This window comes from Rhinoraja longicauda, chromosome 19 (assembly GCF_053455715.1).
Source record: "Rhinoraja longicauda isolate Sanriku21f chromosome 19, sRhiLon1.1, whole genome shotgun sequence".
NCBI classification, from domain to species: Eukaryota; Metazoa; Chordata; class Chondrichthyes; order Rajiformes; family Arhynchobatidae; genus Rhinoraja; species Rhinoraja longicauda.
In genome coordinates, this window is record NC_135971.1 from 10474519 (window position 1) to 10498174 (window position 23656).

General features: G+C 49.4%; 1 pseudogene; it reads left to right on the top strand.

Annotated features, from left to right (window-relative positions):
* Positions 1-329: 329 nt before the first annotated feature.
* Positions 330-23656, top strand: part of LOC144602823 (E3 ubiquitin-protein ligase TRIM39-like) — a 37683-nt pseudogene continuing 14356 nt past the window's right edge.

Here is a 23656-nt window from a genome sequence, read left to right on the forward strand (position 1 = left end):
CTCAGCCTCCTGTGCTCCAAGGAATAAACTCCGCGCCTGCCCAGCCCCTCCCTGTAACTCAGGACCTCAAGTCCTGGCAACATCCACGTAAGTCGTCAGTCCTCCTTTTTCAACGTTCTATCTTTGCTTAGTCCAACCCAGGCCTTCTCTCCGCCGTCGTTCATACTCAGGCCTGATTGGAGTCTAACTGACCCCTCCCTCGTGTGTGATTAGTTGGAAGCGGCCAGGGCACCTTCACACTGAACACTTGCAGACCAATAACATTCATTCCCCGAGACGGCAGCGCCCGAGGTGGAAAACACTTTGATCGAGGGAGAGGCGGAGTTAAAATGGCTGCGAAAGACCCGGTCGAGAGTTTAACCGAGGAGGCGGTTTGTTCCATCTGCCTGGATTTCTTCACCGATCCGGTGTCACTGGAGTGCGGGCACAACTTCTGCCGCTCCTGTATCACGCAGAGATGGGACAGGGAGGAGAGAAACTCCTGCCCGGAATGTAGAGAGGAGTTTGAGGGGCGCACCCTCAGGGTTAGTTGGAACTTGGCGAGAATGGCTGATAAAGCTCGAAGGCTGAGCCTAAACCGGCAAGAGAATGAACGTAAACCTCATTGTGAGGAACATCAGGAAGAACTGAAGCTGTTTTGTGAGACCGACAAGAAAGTAATCTGTGTGATTTGTACAGCTGCGCGGGAGCACAAGTCCCACAGCTTCAAGCTGATAGAAGAAGCTGTAGAAACCTATAAGGTAAAAGCAAACCGATTTTGGTCACTTCATCGTTTAATACCTTGTTTATTGTCTGACATATAATTCTCTGATCTCAAACCAAATCCCAGATTCAGGTGGAATCTTCCTTCGAATCTCTCACAAAAAAGAAATCAGAGATCCAGCAAATGGAGCAGCAACAGAAACTAAAGATATCTGGAGTTGGGGTGAGGCGTTCTAGTTTCGATTTCCTGGTCTTGTTTACCTGTGATCCGAATAACAATAGACCAGTCCTCTGCAGCTCAGATTCGAGAACCTGAGCTACAGAGCGAGATTGGGCAGGCAGTGACTTTACTACTTGTGCACTTCGCACAGTCTCCCTGTGACCCCGTCAGATTCCTATCATATCCCAAAGACATGCCAGTTAGTCAATCGGCGAATGTAAATTATTCTGGTGAAAGGTAGTGGTGGGCAAATAAGTGCGAATTAATGGGCACGAGAACCGCATTGGCAGCGGGGCATTTAATTGGGAGAGTGGGATTGGTGGGATCATCGCATTCCTCTCACAACAAATAAGAAATCACCTCGACATGCTCTTCAATTGCCAAGGCAAAAACGTGCAAAGTGAAATGCAGATAAAATGAATCAAGACGGATATGTATAAACGCTGGCCTGGACATGGTTGACCGAAGGCCTATTTCAGTGTTCCATGAAATCGCAGTCAAACGGTCGCCTTCCATGTCTTAAGGCAAGGCAATACCACAACTTTGTACATTAATCTTCATCTTTCATTTGACAGGAAGAGTCATGCAACCTTCATTCTCACTTCATATCCTGGTTTGCTAAACTGCACCAGATCCTCTACGAGAAAGAAAATAGTTTACTCAGAGATCTCCAGGAAGAAAAGATGAAGCTCGTAGATCAAATGAAGATAAATCTGACGGAGATTCAAAACAATTTAAATTATGTTCTGCGGGAGCTCGAAGAGTTACAGAGAAGAATGGATCAAAAAGACAGCGTACTATTTCTGAAGGTGAGGCGCTACATTACAGGTTCCTTTAAAGGAAAGCGCACAGTAACAAAACGGTGGGACGTTGTTCTGAAGTAACGCAGCTTTTTGTGCATCTGTGATCAAACATAGAATTCCGCCCCACTCTACATCATGGACATTCGGCCCATCCACTGCTGTCTGATTTCCCGTTCCCCACTAGCCTCTCCCCACATTGTCACAACATCCATCAGCAATGTCCACAGTTCCCACATGTCTCGCCGTTATCCACCTTTACCTCCTCCCCATTAAATCACCAGTACTGTGGTAGAGTGTTATATGTCATCTTGACTGAATCTCTTTTGGAACATTTGAAAGACCACCTGATATTTTATTTTCTATTCACTTTCTTACCATTATCTGATATTTCAATGTTTAATCTAGCACTAAATTTTGAACCCTTAATCCTTTATCTCCACGCTGTGGGCGGCTTATTTTCATACATGTGTTGTCTTTTCTTTGACAGGACAGCAAGCAAACAAACGCCTTTCGCCGTACCTCAGTACACGTGACAATAATATGTTCATAAGTTCAGAAGTGATATGAGCAGCAATAGCCATCAAGTCTACTCTACCCCTCAATCATGGCTGATCTACCTGTCCTAGCCCCTTCTCATGCCTTCTCCCCATAGCCTTTGACATGTATACTAATGAAGAAAATATTACGTTCGTTTAATTTTCCTTTAATTAGCCCCAAAAGCTCATGAAGTATGCCGTTCCTGCCTTCTCCCCATATCCCCTGACTACTCTATCTTTAAGAGCTCTATCTAGCTCTCTCTTGAAAGCATCCAGAGAATTGGACTCCACTGCCTTCTGAGGCAGAGAATTCCACAGATTCACAACTCTCTGACTGAAAAGGGATATCCTCATCTCCGTTCTAAATGGCCTACTCCTTATTCTCAAAATGTGGCCCCTGGTTCTGGACTCCCCCAACATTGGGAACATGTTTCCTGCCTCTAATGTGCCCAATCCCTTAATAATCTTATAATAATCTATGAGTTTCAATAAGATCCCCTCTCATCCTTCTAAATTCCAGCATCTACAACCCCAGTCGCTCCAGTCTTTCAACATACGACAGTTCCGCCATTCCGGGAATTAACCTAGTGAGCCTATGCTGCATGCCCTCAATAGCAAGAATATCCTTCCTCAAATTTGGAGACTAAAACTGCACACAGTACTCCAGGTGCGGTCTCACTAGAGCCCTGTACAACTCCAAAAGGAACTCTTTGCTCATATACGCAACTCCTCTTGTCATAAAGGCCAACATGCCATTAGCTTTCTTCACTGCCTGCTGCACCTGCATGCTAACTTTAAGTGACTGATGAACAAGGACACCCAGATCTCTTTGTACTTCCCCATTTCCGAACTTGACACCATTCAGGTAATAATCTGCCTTCCTGTTCTTTCCACCAAAGTGGATAACCTCACATTTTTCCACATTAAACTGCATCTGCCTTGCATCTGCCCACTCACAAAACCTGTCCAAGTCACCCTGCATCCTCATAGCATCTTCCTCGCAGTTCACACTGCCACCCAGCTTTCTGTCATCCGCAAATTTGCTAATGTTACTTTTAGTCCCTTATGTGTGATCTCACTCTGTCAATGGAGGAGGCCTAGGACAGGAAGGACAATATGGAAATGAGAAGTGGAGATGAAATGTTTAGCAACCGGGATGTTCCGTAGATCTGAGTCACTTAGTCTATGCTTGGTCTCGGCGATATACAGGAGGGGGCCGAACCGAAGCATCACCAATACATATCCTCGAGAAATGCTGCCTACCATGCCATGTTCCAGCACATTGTGTTTTATATATATACTAGACCAAGTGGACCCATTTAGCCCAAACCTCTCCTGCATTGGTGCAGCTCCCACTCCTGCCCCCCCTTCCCCATCCCCCCTCCTCTCCCTCTCCCTCCTCCCTCCCCTCCCCCCACTTCCCCTCCTCCCCACTCCATCCCCCTCAACCCCCTTATCCTCCCTTCTTCCCCCTCCCTCCCTCCTTCGCTCTCCCTCCCTCCCTAGGAGATAGATTTAAACTTTAAAATGTGAGTATCTTTAAAAATATAATGCCGATTTCAATGATACTTCTTCTATTAACACCAAAGAGATGACGGTACGTATGGTGGACCTAAAATTGTCACGCTACCGTGTACCGTTTTGGCTGTAGTTCAGGAACAAGCAAACAAACAAACGAGAGTTTTAGTCTATAGATAAACCGGCAGTTTGCATTTCTTATATCTCAATGAATTCAGATTTGTGTTTTGTTTATTTCAGGATGAAGCTGGTCGGGAGAGCAGGTAGGACATGCTCTTGACTGAAACATTGTGTGGATGTGTAGTGTAACCGTATATTACTAAAACTCTGTGTCCGTGTGTATGTGTGCAGCATAACATTTGTCGTTCGCACTGCCAAAACGGTACACCATAGCGCCACAATTTTTGTACCACCTTACTCACCATTAGACTGGGCCTATAATGTAACAACTCTCATTCAAATTGAAGCTACATTTTTAAAGCTCGAGAAATTTTCCTTTCTAACCCATTTCATGAAGGTCTTCAGCAATGAGTTTGCAATGGGACCCGTGTGCCTGTGAGAGATGATCTCGCCCCCCCCCGGACCTTAAACTAATGCCCCCCCCCCCGGGCCTTTAACTAATGCGCTCCCCCCACCCCCCCGGACCTTTAAGTAATGCGCCCCCTCCCCCGGACCTTTAACTAATGCGCTCCCCCCCACCCCCCGGACCTTTAACTAATGCGCTCCCGCCCCCGGAACTAAAGCGCCTCACCGCCCCCCCCCCCCCCCCTCCGGGAGCATCGACGCGAGTCCCGGCATGCCTCGCGCCGGACATTCCTCAGATCGGGCCGCACTGACCGCCGGGAGGTGTAGTCGCCTCCCCGCACCCGCCACACTCCCGACTGAAGGCAGTGCCGTGCTCAATGCCTTCCTCTCCCCTTTCCACTCCCCCCTCACACGTAGGAGCTTTAAGCGGTGTTGCCGGGCCCGCAGGAGGGGGGTTCAAATGGGTGGAGGGGAGGTTGGCGGTAGGGTGGGGGTGGGGGGAAGGATACAGTGGGGTAGGAGGGGGTGGGGTTGGGGGGAAGGAGACAGTGGGGGAGGAGGGAGAGGGGTGGGGGAAGAGAGCGGGGGAGATAGGGGTCGGGGAGAGTTGGAGTTGGGGGGAGGAGGGGTGTGGGGAAGGGGACAGTGGGTGTGGGGGCAGGGGGGTTGAGGGTGAGGGGGTTGGGTGTCGGGATAAGAGAGTGTGGGGGGGGCCGTGCGCGGCAGGGGAAAGTGGGGGTAGGGAAGAGGGGAGAAGGGGGTGGGGGAGGAGAGAGTGGGGAGGGGGTGGAGGGGAGGAGAGAGTGGGGGGTGGGGGGAGTGGGGGTGGGGAGGGGGAAGGGTGGGGGTGGGGAGAAGAAAGAGTGGGGGTGGGGGAGAGTGGGGGTGGGGAGAAGTGAAGATTGGGGTGGGGGAGAGTGGGGTGCGGGCAAAGAGAGTGGGGTTGGGGAGGAGGGCAGGGTGGGGAGAAGGGAAGAATGGGAGTGGGGAGAGTGGGGGTGGGGAGGAGGGAAGATTGGGGTGTGGGGAGAGTGGGGTGCGGGCAGGGAGAGTGGGGGTAGGGGAGGGGAGGGAGGTGGGGGCGAGTGGGGGGAGGGGGAATAGGGGTGGGGAGGGGGAAATGGGGGTGGAGGCAGGGCTGGGGAGAGTGGGGTAGGGGTGGAGAAAGTGGGGGTGGGGGCAGGGGAGGGGCAAGTGGGAGTGGGTAGGGGGGATGGAGTGGGTCAGTGGGGGGAGGAGGCGGGGGAAGGGGGATTGAGTGGGGGTGTTGAGGGTGCTACAATACAGGAAAGGCTTTGGGTCCAGGGCTCACTCAATCACACCCTCTTCCCTTCCGTGTCACCCCTCTACGAGGAATGGGCCCAACGGGTCCACTTGGTCAAGTAAAATTTAAATGCTCAATTTATAACCATGTGTTTACTATTTGCAGTGCGATTGTTGATACCGAATCGTTGTCAGTGACAGATTCTGCCCCGGCCTTTGAAAGGTTCTATCGCCCCTTTATGTTTAGCACAATGTTAAGAGAAATATCTGATGCCATTAAGCGGAGTAGCTTAGAAACTGACGGTATGAATGTAGAATTCGCTGTTTTTTTTACTAACATTATGCTCCCCTCAGCCCCCCCCCCCACACACACGCACATGCACACCTTCTCCCTCCCTCCTCCACCCCCTCCTCCAGCAGCTTCTTGACCCCGCGTCCCCACCGTCTTTTCCCTGTACATCACCTGGACTCGTATCTATTTCTCCCGTCCACCACAACCTCCACGGATATCCCTCCCTCTGGCTTCACGATTCTCACCCCTTCTATCCTTATCTCACTCCTTTTGACTTTTTATCTCTGGCATTAATCCAACAATTGGCCTATCAAAACAATCCACTCGCTGGCAACCGCCTCTCACTTGCGTTTGGTGGAGATCGATTCCCACCACTGGCCACAACTTCCCATCTCCACCTATTTCCGCTTTCCGCAGACCATTCCCTTCGCAACTCCCTGGTTGACTCGTCCCTTCCCACCCAAACCACCCCCTCTCCAGGTACTTCCCTCTGCAAGCGCCGGAGGAGCAACACCTGTCCCTCTACCTCCCTCCTCCGACTCCGTCCGAATACCCCGACAGTCTTTTCAGGTGAAGCAGTGGTTCACTTGCACCTCCTCCAACCTCATCTACCATAGCCGCTGTATCAGATATGGACTCCTGTACATCGGCGAGACCAATCGTGGGCTTGGCGATCGTTTCGCTGAACACCTCCGCTCAGTCTTTCTAAATCGACCTGATCTCCCGGTTGCTCAGCATTTAAACTCTTCCTCCCACTCCCAGTCTGGCCTTTCTGTCCTCGGCCTCCTCCATTATCCGAGTGAGGCCCAACACAAATTGGAGGAACAGCACCTCATATTCCGTTTGCGCAGCTTACAACCCAACGGTATAAACATCGACTTCTCTAAGTTCAAGTAACCCTTTTTTCACTCTTTTTACGTCCCTCCCTTTCGCAGTTCTCCGACCAGTCTTACTGTCTCCGATTACATTTTATCTCTGTTTGCTTTGTTGTTACCTACTCCCAGCTAACTACATTCTACATTTCCTTTTAACTCCATCCCCTTTGTCTCGTTTTCACCCTGACTTCGGTCTGAAGAAGGGTCTCGACGCGAAACGTCACTTGTTCCTTGTCTCCAGAAATGCAGCCTGTCCCGCTGAGTTACTCCAGCATTTTGTGCCTAACTTTGAAACAAAACGCATCCATGTTTTGCAGAGATGCTGACTGAGCCTCTGTTAATTACTTCAGCACATTCTGCCTCTTTACTAAACCTCCATCTGCAATTCATTCTGTTATTTATTTCTCCTCGTTTATCAGACACATTTGAGTAACGTGTTGATGCATTGTGGGCTGAGGGGGAATGGGCGTTTTATTCCAGTAGCAAACCCAGCTGCTGGGAAACTTCACTTTCACACAGGCAGCTGGAGATGTAAGATTCCTGAACACAACCGACAGGCGCACCCCTCCCTGTGTCTCACCGCCTCTCAAGAAAACAGGAGCAGGTCACCTGTCCCCTCATGTCCGCCCACGTTCAGTATGATGATGGCGACTCCACCACAAGTCTCCCTCCTCTTTAACCACCTCTAATTACAACTCGCGTCAATCTCCTCTTCGAACAATCTTTCTCCTCTCGCCTCCCCCGCCCCACCCCCTCCCACTATCGTCCCGCCCCCTCCCCTTCCCCCACCCCACCACCACCATCTACCAGCAGGATAACGAATGCTTCTTTGTGAAGAAAGGTCCCGAGCTTGTGAATACATCTCATTTGTCAACGACAAACGCAATCTTCATTGTCCGCACTCGTCACCGCCCCCCCCCCCTTGAAATTCACGCCCGAATCCCAAGGCCCCGCCCCTCCGATTCCCCAATGCCCATGAAATCCCGCTCGCCAACCGGGAGAAAAATTCCGGCAGAGATGTCTGTTGTCCTCCCAATGTTCTTGTGGGTGCAACCCCGGGCAGGGTTTCAGTTGTTCGCCCGCCTGTGCCTGAGGCCGGGCGGCCTCTCCCCCGCCTCTCCCCCGCTCCCGGGGCCGCGCTGCCCGAGTCTCCCCCCGACTCCCGGGGACTCTGATTCTCTGCTTCTCCCCCCAGTCTCCGTCACCCTGGATGTTGAAACAGCGGGTCCGGAGCTCGAGGTGTCTGAGGATCGGAAGAGTGTGAGATGGACCAAGACCCGGAGGAGTCTCCCTGACACCGGGAAGAGGTTTACAGACAGTGCGTGTGTGCTGGGATCGGAGGGATTCACATCGGGGAGACATTACTGGGAGGTGGAGGTGGCGGGGAGTCGGCGCTGGAGTCTGGGAGTCGCCGCAGGGTGTGTGGAGAGGAAGAGACCGTTCACACTGACCCCGGAGACTGGAGTCTGGAGCATCAAGCGGTGGTTTGGCAGGTTTGATGCATTCACCTCCCCTCCACTCCCTCTCCCCGCTCGTTCCATCCCCGGGAGGGTGGGAGTTTATCTCAATTACGAGTCCGGGACAGTTTCATTTTACGACGCGGACACCAAGTCCCATCTCCACACCTTCACTGGGAATAAATACACGGAGAAACTTTATCCTTTCGTCGGGCCTTATTGGGGTGAAAAGAAGTGGCTCAGGATCTGCTCCGGTTCCGCTCCGGGTGTGTAAAAGGGTCGGGTCCCGGGACCGGCGTCAGGAGCGGGGCTCAGGGGCTGTGGGGCAGAAACCCGGTGGACTACAGGTCGGCGCTGAACGGCTCCCATTTAATCCCCAAATTCCTCGTCGTAAAGACCCCAGTGAGCGCGGAAATAAAACCAGGGGGAATGTAAATGTGGGAAGAGTGAAATAAACAACAAGTTGGTTCAGAGCTGTCGATCCGTTCGTTTTAACGCGTTAACCGCTTCCGGCAACGGAACAGAAATTACTTTTGTGAAAATATTTTTAAAATATAATGACATTGGACCCATCTGGTCAAAAGTCGTTACGGTATTATTAACTCCGTTCAATGACTAGTTCAATGTAATAGATACATTTCATGTTACTTCAGTGTTTTGGAAAATGTACACAACCATTGACACACACTACAAGCTAATTGAAAGATCGCGTTTATTTGAATGATGTGCATTGTTCTTCCAATACTGTAATTGAAATAAACTCAAAATTACTTGCACTGTACAGATTGCTTTTGAATTCTTTTGAAATCTACTGAACCGGGAGACAGCAGTTTAGTTTGCTTTAGTTTAGATTGGAGATACATCGCGGAAACAGGCCCCTCGGCCCACCGAGTCCGCACCGACCAGCGATCCCCGCACATTAACACTACCCTACACACACTAGGGACAATTTGCACTTATACCAAGCCAATTGACCAACAAACCTATACCTCTTTGGAGTGTGAGAGGAAACCACAGAACACGCAGCTCACGGGGAGAACGTACAAACTCTGTACAGACAGCACCCGTAGTCCTGATGGACCCCAGATCACTGGCGCTGTGAGGCAGCAACTCTACCGGTGCCACCCCTTAATCTTTTGAACTGTGTGTTTGAGTTGTCCTTTCTACAAATTGGCGACTGCATTCCCTACACCTTCAACAGTGGCAGGTTTTCAGTGACAGGGAGGTGGTGGTTGAGGGGTACCCGTGAACCACTTGCCCTGTGGTTGACTGCAGGGGAACCACCTCTGTTGGCGCCGCAGGTGCATTTGTCCCATTTCTTTAAAATGGTCGTCATGATGGAGACCCTCGGGTCCTCTGGCCGGCGCCCCTCTTCCCAGACGAAAGCAGACATCGATGGTGAAATCCACCAGCTCCTACTGCGCGCCTGCACAAAGTTTGGCCGTCTGAGGAGAAGAGTGTTTGATGAGCGGATCCCTAAAGTTCCACAAATCTCGGTGAACGCTGCCCTGGGAATGAGAAGCACAGGTTCGGACCCCGACTGGAGAATCTGGTCTATTTCCCTTCACCAAAAACACGGAATTAATCGGGAGGCTTCTGGAAGTTGCAAGAGACATTTGCTGGAAAGGTTTTGGAGATGACGGGGTTCAGGTTCAGGATAAGACCGGAGAAGAGTGTTTGCTTCTCCGGGGAACATAGATAAGGGCTGTCGGGAGATTTGACAGAGGGGTCCAATTTCGGATCCGGAGCAATGGGGGCCAATGATCTTCCCATCTTTGGTGGTCAGTGGGAGGAGCAAAGACGACACCGATTTCAACAGAGACGCAACCAGGTGGCCTGGTGGCGAGTAAAGTTGGGCCGAAGGGCCTGTTTCCACGCTGCATCACTCCATGACTCTGTGACTCCAACAAGGGGAATATGATGGAAAATGACCTGCACTGGCGTTGGAAATTCAACAAATTCGATCCCTGGCTTTCGATGCGGAATGTTCACCGCCCCCCACTGTCACTCGTGAGCGGACAAACCTAAATACTCTGCCATAAAGGTTAATGGATCCTATAACACAATTTATCAAGCGATGCGCCGCGTCTCCAAATATAGATTAACCTGAAGACTGGCGCACGAGAGACAGGTGCACTGTTGTGGATTAAAATAAGACCGGAGAGAGGTCTCCGTCCATCCTGATCCCGGGCTGGGAACGGAGATGCGGGCGGGGGGGGGGTCCACTGCCCAACGCCTTCTCAGTTACACCCGAGGCCTCGTTAGCACCGGGCCCCGGCCATTTATCATCGAGTACAACTGCACGGACGCAGGTCTTTCGTCCCAACTTGCTCGTGTCGACCAATATGCCCCATCTACACTCGTCCCAGCAGCTCGCGTCTGGCCCATTTCGCTCTAAACCATTCCCATCCCTGTACCTGCTCAAATGCCCTTTAAACGATATTGCAGCACCGTCCCCAATTGCTTCCCCTGCCAGCGTGTTCCATATATCATCTACCCTCTGTGCGTAAAGGATGCCCCTTGGGTTCCTGTTGAATCTTTCCCTCTCACATTAAAGCCATCTCTGGTTGTTGATGTTATCCCAGTTTTCAAGAAAGGAGCGAGAGAGACAGCGGGGGAATTATAGACCAGTTGGCCTGACATCGGTGGTGGGGAAGATGCTGGAGTCAATTATTAAAGAGGTAATAACGGCGCATTTGGATAGCGGCTAAAGGATTGTTCCAAGTCAGCAAGGATTTATGAAGGGGAAATCCTGCTTGTCGAATCTTCTGGAATTTTTGAGGATGTGACAAGTAAAATAGATGAAGGAGAGCCAGTGGATGTAGTGTATCTAGACTTTCAGAAAGCCTTTGATATGGTCCCACACTGGAGGTTGGGGGTAGGGTATTGACATGGATAGAGAATTGATTGACAGACAGGAAGCAAAGAGTAGGAATAAACCGGTCGTTTTCAGAATGGTAGGCAGTGGAGAGTGGAGTGCTGCAAGGCTCGGTGCTGGGGCCGCAAATATTTACAATATATATTAATGATTTGGATGAAGGAATTAGAAGTAATACTAGCAGGTTTGCGGAGATGTCTGAGGATCGGAAGAGGGTGAGACTGACCCGGACCCGGAGGAGTTTCCCTGACACCGGGAAGAGGTTTACACACTGGCCGTGTGTGCTGGGATCGGAGGGATTCACATCTGGAAGACATTACTGGGAGGTGGAGGTGGCGGGGAATCGGGGCTGGAGTCTGGGAGTCGCCGCAGAGTCTGTGGTGAGGAAGGGACCGGTCACACTGACCTCGGAGACTGGAGTCTGGAGAATCAGGAGGTGGGATGACGAGTTTGTTGCATTCACCTCCCCTCGATCCCGTCTCCCCGCCCGTCCCATCCCCGGGAGGGTGGGAGTTTATTTCAGTTACGAGTCCGGGACAGTTTCATTTTACGACGCAGACACCAAGTCCCATCTCCACACCTTCACTGGGAATAAATTCACGGAGAAACTTTATCCTTTCTTCGGGACTGGGGATGAAGACCACTGGCTGAGAATCTGCTCCGGTTCCGCTCCGGGTGTGTAAAAGGGTCGGGTCCCGGGACCGGCGTCAGGAGCGGGGCTCAGGGGCTGTGGGGCAGAAACCCGGTGGACAACAGGTCGGCGCTGAACGTCTCCCATTTAATCCCCAAATTCCGCGTCGTAAAATCCCCAGCGGAAATAAAACCAGGGGGAATGTAAATGTGGGAAGAGAAAAATAAACCGCAACTGAAATCAGAGCTGTCGATCCGTTCATTTTAACGCGTTAACCGCGTCCGGCAACGGAACAGAAATTACTTTTGTGAAAATATAAAGATTGGAACAATCGCCCTTCCCGCGGGTTCAGCAGCGGCCGCGGGCGGCGGGTCCTGAGCTCCGGGCTCCCCGGGTTCTAAAGTCCGCAGATTCAGAGAATTTATAGCGCGTTTACAGCATTTGCTCTCCACACAACAGATTGGTTTTCTTCGTGACGGATCTTTGGAAGAATGGGTTCAAACCGAATTACCGGTTCCAGGTGGGAGCCCGTTGTGCTCAGGGTCTGCCAGTCTCTCTGCAGGATACGTAGAACATTCCTTGTATCCGGCGCCGCCAGACCCCTCCCACACCTCTCTCTCAGGTACATCATGCCTGTATCGGCGTTGCTTCCTGCTCTCGTTCATCGCATTAACGCTTCATCTCCCTCACTGCCAGTTTCCAACCAGTTCCCACTTTCCTCTGCTCGAGCCCCGACGCTTCCCTTCGCTTTCTCTCCGTCTCTATCTCGGTCGTTTCAGAGAAAACCCGAGTGACCAAAGTCCATTCGAAGCCCGCGGACGCCACCGGGTACCTTGTCTCTCCACTACCCCTGTTTGCGCATCGGAAATGGAATATTCCCTCCAAGATCGAGTGCGCACAGCAACAACCCGCTTACATTTACACAATGTCCTGGCATCTCTTTTGGGAGACCCCAGAGTGCTTTACAGGCGTAAATCTCTTTGAAGTGCAACCAGGAACAGCAACTGAAACGCAGGAGTCAATCTGCGAGCACGAACATTCATAAACAGAGTTTAAAAGCAAGCGATACCCTCCAAAGAGATTTGGGTTGAATTCAATTGCAGTATTAGAAGCACCAAGCACATAATTCGAAAAAGCACAATGTTTCTATTATCCCTGCGAATGTGGGTGGTGGGCGGATGAATGAGAATTAATGGGTACGTGAAAAGGAATAGGCAGCAGGGAATTAAAGTCATAAGGAACAGGAGTAGAATGAGGCCATTCAGCCCACCACATCCACGCCGCCATTCAATCATGGCTGACCTATCTCTCCCTTCTAACCCCATTCTCCTGCTTTCTCCCCATAATCTCTGACACCTGTACTAATCAAGAATCTATCTATCTTTGCCTTAAAAATATACATAGCCTTGTGTGGCAAACTATTCCACAGATTCACCACCGTCCGACCAAAGAAATTTCTCTTCATCTTCCTAAAAGAGCGTCCTTTAATTCTGAGGCTATGACTTTGAGTCCTGGATTCTCCCACTAGTGGAAACATCCTCTCCACATCCATTCTATCCAAGCCTTTCACTATTCTGTATGTTTCAATTAGGTCCCCCTCATTCTCCGAAACTTCAGCTAGTACTGGCCCAGTGCTGACAAACACTCATCATAGGTTAACCCACTCATTCATGGGCTCATTCTTGTCAACCTCTTCTGGCCCTCTCCAGAGCCAGCACATCTTTCCACGGATATGGTGCCCGAAATCGCTCACAATATTACAAATACGGCCTTACCAGCGCCTTATGGAGCCTCAACATTACATCCCTATTTTTGTATACAAGCCCTCTTGAAATAAATGCTGGCATTGAGTTTGCTTTCCTTACTATCGATTCGACTTTCAGATTAACTTTTTCGGAATCCAACACCAGCACTCCCCAGCCCCTTTGCACCTCCGTTTTGTGGATTCTCACCCCATCTAGAAAATAACCTATGCTTTATTCCTTCGCCAAAAATGCACAACTCCACACTTTGAGACATTGAGGAAATATCTAGTGGGGTTGGGCAGTGACTAGTGGGGGTACGTACCGCAAGGCTCGGTGTTGGGACCGCAGCTATTTACAATACACATCAATGACTTGGATGAAGGGATTAAAAGTACCATTAGCAAATTTGCCGATGATACAAAGCTAGGTGGCAGTGTGAACTGTGAGGAAGATGCTATGAGGTTGCAGGGTGACTTGAACAGGTTGGGTGAGTGGGTGGATGCATGGCAGATGCAGTTTAATGTAGATAAGTGTGAGGTTATCCACTTTGGTGCAAAGAACAGGAAGGCAGATTATTATATGAATGGTGTCAAGTTAGGAAAAGGGGACGTACAACGTGATCTGGGTGTCTTAGTGCATCAGTCACTGAAAGGAAGCATGCAGGTACAGCAGGCAGTGAAGGAAGCCAATGGAATGTTGGCCTTCATAACAAGAGGAGTTGAGTATAGGAGCAAAGAGGTCCTTATACAGATGTACAGGGCCCTAGTGAGACCGCACCTGGAGTACTGTGTGCAGTTTTGGTCTCCAAATTTGAGGAAGGATATTCTTGCTATTGAGGGCGTGCAGCGTAGGTTTACTAGGTTAATTCCCGGAATGGCGGGACTGTCATATGTTGAAAGACTGGAGCGACTAGGTTTGTATACACTGGAATTTAGAAGGATGAGAGGGGATCTTATCGAAACGTATAAGATTATTAAGGGGTTGGACATGTTAGAGGCAGGAAACATGTTCCCAATGTTGGGGGAGTCCAGAACCAGGGGCCACAGTTTAAGAATAAGGGGTAGGTCATTTAGAACAGAGATGAGCAAAAACTTTTTTAGTCAGAGAGTTGTGAATCTGTGGAATTCTCTGCCTCAGAGGGCAGTGGAGGACAATTCTCTGAATACATTCAAGAGAGAGCTAGATAGAGCTCTTAAGGATAGCGGAGTCAGGGAGTATGGGGAGAAAGCAGCAACGGGGTACTGATTGAGATTGATCAGCCATGATCACATTGAATGGCGGTGCTGGCTCGAAGGGCCGAATGGCCTACTCCTGCACCTATTGTCTATTGTCTATTGCTCTTCACCTTTCATTTCACAGGAACAGTCACACCACCTTCACTCTAAGATCACATCCCAGTTTGCTGAACTGCACCAGATTCTCACTGAAAAAGTGCAGCGCGTACTGGCAGATATCCGGGAGGAAGAGAAGAAGATTCTAAATATAATGGAGAAAATTCTTCAAGAAATTGAGGAGAATTTAAATTCCATTCAGGAGGAACTCTTTAAGTTGCAGCAGCAGATGGATCAAAAGGACAGTATGGTGTTTCTGAAGGTGAGGGGTTTCACTACAGTCTGGCGAAGTGAAAGTGCACAGGCACAAAATGGTGGGTGACATTTCTGAAATGAATGCTGTATTTACCAGTAATTCAGAATGGGGTAAATGTTTCATCTATTCAAGTTGTTGTTGTTCCCAAACTAATTGGCCTCCCGCATAATCTATGGGATCTCAGGACTGCCTGGAATGTAGAGGGGTGTTTCTATTCTGTGGAGTTCAGAACTACGACGGGTGATCGTAATCTGATCCCAAGGGCCACGAATGGACAGAGGGCAGTAAATCTCTGGGATTCTCCAACCCAGAGACTCTGAGAGGTTTAACCTGTTAAACGTATTTATACCAGAGGGAGATACATTTTTGAAAATTCGGGGAACTGAAATCAAAGGGAATGGGACAAAGCGGAGGAGTTCAGTCCTGGGCTAGATCAGCCATGAACATATTGTGGGGATTAACACTGAAATTTTGAACATGGCGCACACAGCAGATTGATCATCTACATCCGGTTCCCATCAGCAGTGGGTGGTCATCTTGGGGGAATTTGCTCTGTTTGTTTTACCCACCTTTGTTCACCTTAGAATGACATCCCATTCTACATCATTGACAGGCCATTCAGCCCATCCTATCCAGTCAAGATTTCAGCTCCACTCAACATCCCTCCCATCTACTCACCACACCCAGTAACAATACCCCGAATTCCAGGAGTGCTCACGTGTTTATCCCGCGCACCCTTAAATTTATCTCTGCTCTTGGCTTCAGTCCCTCCAATCCAAGTGATGTCCATGTTCTCATGACTGCATTCCTTTCAGTATTTGTTGAAGACCACATTACATTTCAGCTTTGATTTTTGCTCTCCCATCGATTAGAGATATTATTTCATCCTCACCCGTTTAAATCCACCGATAAACTTAAAAGTAGGACGTCGAAGGTGGTTATCTCTGGACTGCTACCGGTACCTCGTGCTGGTGAGGCCAGGAACAGAGAGATAGAGCGTATGAATTTATGGCTGAGGGGCTGGTGCAGAGAGCAGGGATTTCGATTTCTGGACCACTGGGATCTCTTCTGGGCTAGGGGTGACTTGTACAAAAGGGACGGGTTGCATCTTAACAGCAGGGGGACAAACATTCTGGCAGGCAGGTTTGCTAGTGTGACACCTGTGGCTTTAAACTAAGTAGTGGGGGGGAGGGGTTAACAAATTGTGAATATGAAGATGAGGTAAAAGGGAATACAGGAGATATTGCAAAAGACTCTCGGAAGAATGGGAACAGAAGTTCTAGAGCGGAAAAGAAATTAAGGGCAGGGCCAATTGTGAACGATGTGAGAGGGGAGGTAAATACAGAAGTTAAAGTGTTGTACTTAAATGCGCGTAGTATAAAAAATAAAGTGGATGAGCTTGAGGCTCAGTTAGTCATGGGCAAGTATGATGTGGTAGGGATCACTGAGACATGGTTACAAGAGGACCAGGGCTGGGAACTGAATATCCAGGGGTACACAACGTATAGAAAAGACAGACAGGTGGGCAGAGGGGGTGGGGTTGCTCTGATGGTAAGGAATGATATTCATTCCCTTGCAAGGGGTGACATAGAATCAGGAGATGTTGAATCAGTATGGATAGAAATGAGAAATTGTAAGGGTAAAAAGACCCTAATGGGAGTTATCTATAGGCCCCCAAACAGTAGCCTCGACATAGGGTGCAAGTTGAATCAGGAGATAAAATTGGCGTGTCAAAAATGTAATGCTACGGTGGTTATGGGAGATTTCAACATGCAGGTAGACTGGGAAAATCAGGTTGGAAATGGACCCCAGGAAAGAGAGTTTGTAGAGTGCCTTCGAGATGGATTCTTAGAACAGCTTGTACTGGAGCCTACCAGGGAGAAAGCAATTCTGGATTTAGTGTTGTGTAATGATCCTGATCTGATAAGGGGACTGGAGGTAAAAGAGCCATTAGGAGGCAGTGATCACAACATGATAAGTTTTACTCTGCAAATGGAAAGGCAGAAGGGAAAATCGGAAGTGTCGGTATTACAGTATAGCAAAGGGGATTACAGAGGCATGAGGCGGGAGCTGGCCAAAATTGATTGGAAGGAGGCCCTAGCAGGGAAGACGGTAGAACAGCAATGGCAGGTATTCCTGGGAATAATGCAGAGGTTGCAGGATCAATTTATTCCAAAGAGGTGGAAAGACTCTAAGGGGAGTAAGAGACACCTGTGGCTGACAAGGGAAGTCAGGGACAGCATAAAAATTAAGGAGAGGAAGTATAACATAGCAAAGAAGAGTGGGAAGACAGAGGATTGGGACTCTTTTAAAGAGCAACAAAAGTTAACTAAAAAGGCAATACGGGGAGAAAAGATGAGGTACGAGGGTAAACTAGCCAATAATATAAAGGAGGATAGCAAAAGTTTTTTTAGGTACGTGAAGAGGAAAAAAATAGTCAAGGCAAATGTGGGTCCCTTGAAGACAGAAGCAGGGGAATTTATTATGGGGAACAAAGAAATGGCAGACGAGTTAAACCGTTACTTTGGATCTGTCTTCACTGAGGAAGATACACACAATCTCCCAAATGTTCTTGGGGCCGGAGAACCTAGGGTGATGGAGGAACTGAAGGAAATCCACATTAGGCAGGAAATGGTTTTGGGTAGACTGATGGGACTGAAGGCTGATAAATCCCCAGGGCCTGATGGTCTGCATCCCAGAGTACTTAAGGAGGTGGCTCTAGAAATAGTGGAAGCATTGGAGATCATTTTTCAATGTTCTATAGATTCAGGATCAGTTCCTGTGGATTGGAGGATAGCAAATGTTATCCCACTTTTTAAGAAAGGAGGGAGAGAGAAAACGGGTAATTATAGACCAGTTAGTCTGACATCAGTGGTGGGGAAGATGCTGGAGTCAATTATAAAAGACGAAATTGCTGAGCATTTGGATAGCAGTAACGGGATCATTCCGAGTCAGCATGGATTTACGAAGGGGAAATCATGCTTGACAAATCTACTGGAATTTTTTGAGGATGTAACTAGGAAAATTGACAAGGGAGAGTCAGTGGATGTGGTGTACCTCGACTTTCAGAAAGCCTTCGACAAGGTCCCACATAGGAGATTAGTGGGCAAAATTAGGGCACATGGTATTGGGGGTAGGGTACTGACATGGATAGAAAATTGGTTGACAGACAGAAAGCAAAGAGTGGGGATAAATGGGTCCCTTTCGGAATGGCAGGCAGTGACCAGTGGGGTACCGCAAGGTTCGGTGCTGGGACCCCAGCTATTTACGATATACATTAATGACTTAGACGAAGTGATTAAAAGTACCATTAGCAAATTTGCAGATGATACTAAGTTGGGGGGTAGTGTGAATTGTGAGGAAGATGCAATAAGGCTGCAGGGTGACTTGGACAGGTTGTGTGAGTGGGCGGATACATGGCAGATGCAGTTTAATGTAGGTAAGTGTGAGGTTATTCACTTTGGAAGTAAGAATAGAAAGGCAGATTATTATCTGAATGGTGTCAAGTTAGGAGGAGGGGGAGTTCAACGAGATCTGGGTGTCCTAGTGCATCAGTCAATGAAAGGAAGCATGCAGGTTCAGCAGGCAGTGAAGAAAGCCAATGGAATGTTGGCCTTCGTAACAAGAGGAGTTGAGTATAGGAGCAAAGAGGTCCTTCTACAGTTGTACCGGGCCCTGGTGAGACCGCACCTGGAGTACTGTGTGCAGTTTTGGTCTCCAAATTTGAGGAAGGATATTCTTGCTATGGAGGGCGTGCAGCGTAGGTTCACTAGGTTAATTCCCGGAATGGCGGGACTGTCGTATGCTGAAAGGCTGGAGCGATTGGGCTTGTATACACTGGAACTTAGAAGGATGAGGGGGGATCTTATTGAAACATATAAGATAATTAGGGGATTGGACACATTAGAGGCAGATAACATGTTCCCAATGTTGGGGGAGTCCAGAACAAGGGGCCACAGTTTGAGAATAAGGGGTAGGCCATTTAGATCGGAGATGAGGAAGAACTTTTTCAGTCAGAGGGTGGTGAAGGTGTGGAATTCTCTGCCTCAGAGGGCAGTGGAGGCCAGTTCGTTGGATGCTTTCAAGAGAGAGCTGGATAGAGCTCTTAAGGATAGCGGAGTGAGGGGGTATGGGGAGAAGGCAGGAACGGGGTACTGATTGAGTGATCAGCCATGATCGCATTGAATGGCGGTGCTGGCTCGAAGGGCTGAATGGCCTACTCCTGCACCTATTGTCTATTGTCTATTGTCTATTGTCTATCTCTTCACTCCTGACATCTTCCCCAGATAAACTCCCACGACCTGCCCAGTCTTTGCATTGAGTTCCGTCCTCTCAGTTATGGCTTCATTCTCTCATATTCCTTGTGCCTTTCCCCAACTTTCTACGTCTGGACGGCCAATTGTGGATCAATTTCACCAGCTCGCCTTGGATCCCACCTGCCTTCGCTTTCTGGACCAGCCTTGCACGCGGCACATTGTCATGATTCTCTGCTTCTCCCCCCAGTCAGTGAATGAATGAATCAATGAACGAATGAATGAATGAATAAATGAACGAATGACTGAACGAATGAATGAATGAATGAATGAATGATTTAATGAAAGAATGAATGAATGAATAAATGAATGAATGATTGGATGACAGTTTATTATCACATGTGACATGTCACAGTGGGATTCATTGTTTTGCATGCACAAGTATGTAAAGAGTCGTCACACAAACTGCACCGATAGAGTTACAAAGTATTCCACTTAGTCCCCAATGGTCCCTCTGTTCTCGCAGCCCCCCCCCCCCCCCCTCAACACGCCGGTCCCTATTTGTTCCCGGCTGCGCGTCCAACCAAGGGTCTCGACCCAAAACGTCACCCATTCCCTCTCTCCTAGATGCTGCCTGACCTGCTGAGTTACTCCAGCATTTTGTGATACCTCCACCCTTCTGCACGCACACGAGCCTGTCGACCTCATGGCGCCCACTGCAGGCCTGTCCTCGACCGCCGACGTCCGTCCTCGGCCAGCGGCCCCTTCCTCGACTTCGACCACCGGCCCCGTCCTAACCGCCTCTGGGTCCTCTCCAGTCGACTCCTCGGCGCCTGCCGGGAGCTTCCCCAATGACTTTTCCCCTGTACCTCAGTACACGTGACAATAAACTACATCGCTGTGTAATGTTACAATGCTGGCCAGTCTTAATCCCGGTTTTAAGCATGACTATTAACTAAAGGGCCGCAATTCCATAGAAACTAGCGAATTCGAGGCAGCAACAGGCAGTCGGCGTGAGGTGCTGAGGCAACGATTTAATTATTGAATGAGGAACCCAGAGACAAAAATTGAAGTCTCCTAACGCACCTTAAATACAGTTACTCATAAATGATAGGAGCAGAATTTGGCCATTCAGCCCAAGAAGTCCGCACAGCCATTCAATCATGGTTGATCTTTCTCTCCCTCCTAACCCCATTCTCCTGCCTTCTCCCCATATCCCCTGACACCTGTACTGTTCAAGAATCTAGCTATCGCTGCCTTAAAAATACCCATTGAAATATCATTTCAAATCCTCTAAAAATAAACTAGTCCGAGGAGTGATGACCACAACGCTGCTAAGACACGCATCAAGTTCAAAGTGCTTGAAGGAACCACTCAGAGGATAATTAGGGACGTGCAGTAAGTGATGTACCTGCAGCGACAACCAAACCCTGAACACTGATCAAAATCATCCATTTAAAGTATTCCTCTATAGGAAGATGGAGTAGTGTTTATGGAAGATGTTATCTTATTAACTGTTCAATTTAATGAACGAGTAACACTAGCAATGGTGCAATTTGTATCAAATCTAGATATCCAGGCAGCTTGTGGCCTCCTCTGTTCTTTTCTCAGCAACAGATACATTTAATACCCTGTTGGTGAATTTCCATTATTTGCACGACCAGTAACATTCACAAGAACTGATTAGAAAGATTGTGTTTTTGTTAGAATTGTATCGTTGGTTCTTCTAATACTGCAAATTAAATCAACCCAAATCTCTTTGGAGAGTATCGCTTGCTTTTAAACTCTATTTGTGAATGTTCCTGTCTGCAAATTGACTCCTGCGTTTCAGTTGCCGTTCGTGGCTGCACTTCAAAGAGATTAGCGCCTGTAAAGCACTCTGTGGTCTCCTAAACGAGATGCGAGGACGTTGTGTAAATGTAAGTGGGTTGTTGCTGTGCGCACTCGGACTTTGAGGGAATATTCCATTTCCGATCCGCAAACAGGGGTAGTGGAGAGACAAAGTAGCCGATGGCGTCCGCGAGTTTGGAGTGGACTTTGGTCGCTCGCGTTTTCTCTGAAACGGAGACAGAGACGGCGAGAAAGCGAAGGGAAGAGTCGGGGCTCGAGCAAAGGAAAGTGGGAGCTGGTGGGAAACTGACTGCGCTGCTCTAGCAGCTGCGGCTCGCCTGTTGTCCGTTTGTCTTTTGTGTTTTTTGTTGTTTTTTGTCTTAATTGTAGTGTTTAGATGTGATGTCGTGTTTTTTTGTGGTTGTGCACTATGTGTTTGGGGGGAGGGGGCTGTAAAATTGTCTCTTTGAAACGGAGACGCGTCCTTTTTTCTGGGTGGTGTCTCCGTTCCCGCTGCGCCCTACCATCGGCCAAACACCTGGAGCTGGCGGCCTCCACCTGGGACCACATGGGCTCTGGTTCACAGTGCCCGCGGACCGGACTGTACTTACCATCTGCGGAGCTGGCTGCCTTCGGAGGCTGTGGTGGCGCTGCGAGAGCGGCTGCGACTCGCCTTCGGAGGCTCCGGAGGCTTCGGATGCGGAGGCTTCGGCTCCGGAAGCTCGCAGCCCCCTGGGCGGGGGCCGACATCAGGAGCTCCGGCAGCGACAGCCTCTTCGCGGATCGCGGGGCTTGGGTCGGCCCGTCGCGGACCATTCACCGTCCGGCGCGGCCTGGAACGTGGCAACTTCAACAGCCTAACCGCGGGAGAAGACGGCAGGGGAAGAGAAAAGACATTCTGGCCTTCCATCACAGTGAGGAGGTGACTGGAGGAGACTCACTGTGATGGATGTTTCTTTTTGTTTGGTGTTGGTTTGTGATTGTGTGTGTTATTGCTTATTTTTATTGCTCTTATTGTCGCTGTGGGTAATGTTTCACTTCACTGCGCATTTATGTGTATGTGACAAAATTAAATTGACTATTCAGGGCTGTGAAACTTTAAAGCAATGAACGAGAGCAGGAAGCAGCACCGATACAGACATGATGTGCCTGGGAGAGAGGTGTGGGAGATGAAGCGTTAAATGCTGAGGCTCTATAAGGCGCTGGTCTGGCCGCATTTCAAATATTGTGAGTGATTCTGGGCACCATATCTGAGGAAGGATGTGCTGGCTCTGGAGAGGGTCCAGAGGACGTTTACATGAATGATTCCAGGAATGAGAAAGTTAACATATGATGAACATTTGACTGCAGTGGGACTGTACTCGCTGGAGTTTAGAAGAATGAGGGGGGACCTCATTGAAACATACAGAATAGTGAAAGGCCTGGATAGTGTGGATGTGGAGAGGATGTTTCCACTAGTGGGAGAGTCGATGACAAGTGGTCACAGCCTCAGAATTAAACAACGTTCTTTAAGGAAGGAGATGAGGAGGAATTTATTTCGCCAGAGGGTGGTGAATCGGTGGAATTCTTTGCCACAAAAGGCTGTGGAGGCCACAAGTCAGTCGATATATTTAAGGCAGAGACAGATAGATTCTTGATTAGTACGAGTGTCAGAGATTACAGGGAGAAGGCAGGAGAATGGGGTTAGGAGGGAGAGATAGATCAGCCATGATTGAATGGCGGAGTAGACTTGATGGGCCGAATGGCCTAATTCTACTCCTATCACTTATAAACTTAATGCGGTGAACAAAAGCAGGAAGCAGCAGCGACACAGACTTGATGTAACTGAGGGAGAAGTGGGGGAGGGGTCTGGCGGCGACTGAATGAAGAATGATCTATGTATCGACGTCGAACTACAATCTTTAGAACCCGGGGGAGCCCGGAGCTCAGGACCCGCCGCCCGCGGCCGCTGGTGAACCCGCGGGAAGGGCGGTTCTTTCAATCTTTATATTTTCACAAAAGTAATTTCTGTTCCGTTACCGCGTTAAAATGAACGGATCGACAGCTCTGATTCCACTTGCTGTTTATTTCTCTCTTCCCACATTTACATTCCCCCTGGTTTTATTTCCGCGCTCACTGGGGTTTTTACGACGCGGAATTTGGGGGTTAAGTGGGAGCCGTTCAGCGCCGACCTGTTGTCCACCGGGTTTCTGCCCCACAGCCCCTGAGCCCCGCTCCTGACGCCGGTCCCGGGACCCGACCCTTTTACACACCCGTAGCGGAACTGGAGCAGATTCTCAGCCACTGGTTTGGTGCCCAAGGCCCGAAGAAAGGGTAAAGTTTCTCCGTGAATTTATTCCCAGTGAAGGTGTGGAGATGGGACTTGGTGTCCGCGTCGCAAAATGAAACTGTCCTGGACTCGTAACTGAGATAAACTCCCACCCTCCCGGGGATGGGACGGGCGGGGAGACGGGATGGTCTGCTTCAAACTCGTCATCCCACCGCCTGATGCTCCAGATTCCAGTCTCCGGGGTCCCTTCCTCTCCGCAGACTCTGCGGCGA